The sequence below is a fragment of the Hippocampus comes genome, unplaced genomic scaffold, assembly GCF_001891065.2.
Source record: "Hippocampus comes isolate QL1 unplaced genomic scaffold, H_comes_QL1_v1.1 scaffold2793, whole genome shotgun sequence".
NCBI classification, from domain to species: Eukaryota; Metazoa; Chordata; class Actinopteri; order Syngnathiformes; family Syngnathidae; genus Hippocampus; species Hippocampus comes.
The window spans coordinates 1-1420 of record NW_017805923.1 but is presented as its reverse complement, the minus strand read 5'-3'; the positions used below and the strand labels follow the sequence as shown (position 1 = coordinate 1420).

The following is a 1420-nucleotide window of genomic DNA, read 5'->3' as shown; positions in this document are numbered from 1 at the left end:
CTGTGTTGGCCTCCACGTCCTGCAATTAAGACCAGAACACGATTCGGTCGCATATTTGAAATGTTCGACGAGGGAGACAAAAATCAGATGCTAACATGATCCGCCGAACGTGATGCTCCAGTTCAGACAATCGAGAGTCTGCTACCTGACCCCGGTGACCTTGAGCAAGAAACAGAACCGCTAGTTGTGTTTCTACACCCCCCCATTAGGACACATCTCATTTTAGCACATTTCCAAAGAATCCTGAACCGAACTGGATTTAAAAAAAAAAAAAAGCTCTTTATTCTTTTTTGTTGTACCGTCGCGATAATAAAAGTGCCGTATTGATATTCATCTCCTATGTTTATTTACACGGTCACAGCCATCCGGTTATGATCCATCCGCGTACCCTGAGAATCCTGTTGAAATCCTCCTTGTCCACACGAAGGAAGTGGCAGTTGTCCTCTCTTAAGACAATGGAGGCAGCGCGAGGTGAATCTGTAACCAGGGCCAACTTTCCGAAGTCGTCGCCCTCGTGGAGTGTGCACACCACCCCCTGACACACACACACACACACACGCACACGGGTTTGCAACAATCTTCAAAAGATTCCGAAAGCCTGCAGAAATGTGCTGCATCTCCCTCCACGGTGGTTGCAAAAGTGAATCGTTGTTTGAATTTGCTTTCAAAGCCACTTCGCAGCGACGTCACGACTGGATTTAGAAGAACTCTGCTGGTGTTCTTCGAGCCTCTGCTTGTCTGTTTGCACTGTTAAAATGGGAATGATGGATTAAGTATTGAACCCACCTTGCCATAGATAACCACATTAACGGAGACCTTCTGGATGATGTACCATGAGGTGCCCTCTTCTCCTTGGTTGAACACTGTTGGGGGCAGCAACAACACAATTCCGCATGGCTTGAAGACGTGTCGCGAAAAGGAACAGGAATTGGAGTCTGCGGCAAAGTCAAGACCTACACACAGTTCCGGCTTTAGCGTGCGACTCGAAGATAACGACGCTCGCCAGTTCCCGCTTCACCTACAAGGGAGAACACATCGGCTTTGTTGAGCGGCACATCGGAGAAACATCGTAAAGACAATTAATTCATTGATATCTGGAGGTCTTTTTTTTTTTTTTTAATTTAAGATACTACCCCGACTAAGAGCCATCTAGGGAAAACTTAGTGTACTTGCTACTGTCTATATTTATTTATTTATTATTTCCTTGTATATTTTTCGTTGCGCTCAATAAAAGGAAGCAGGCCACATACATGCAGACAGAAAAACTAGTTGCAATTTAGTTTTTTTGTTTTGTTTTTAAATGGACATCAGACTTGAACATTATGGCCGCCGGGACTTCAACTGAAGTCTGACTGCTTGAGCGACAGTCAGATAAAAGCTTTTACTTTTTTTTTTTTTTTTTTTTTTTTAACGATCTCTT

The 1420-nt window shown here is 43.9% G+C and overlaps 1 long non-coding RNA gene across 2 annotated transcripts; it reads right to left on the bottom strand.

Annotated features, from left to right (window-relative positions):
- Window positions 1–2: 2 nt before the first annotated feature.
- Window positions 3–1066, bottom strand: LOC109527596 (uncharacterized). 2 transcript variants are annotated; one of them, XR_002170555.1, is made up of 4 exons: window positions 958–1066; window positions 787–863; window positions 389–535; window positions 3–19 (listed from the first exon to the last, which is right to left on the bottom strand). It is a non-coding gene; the product is annotated as an uncharacterized LOC109527596 (long non-coding RNA). The 2 variants fall into 2 exon arrangements; XR_002170554.1 differs by lacking the exon at window positions 3–19 and having other exon boundaries at window positions 29–535.
- Window positions 1067–1420: the final 354 nt, after the last annotated feature.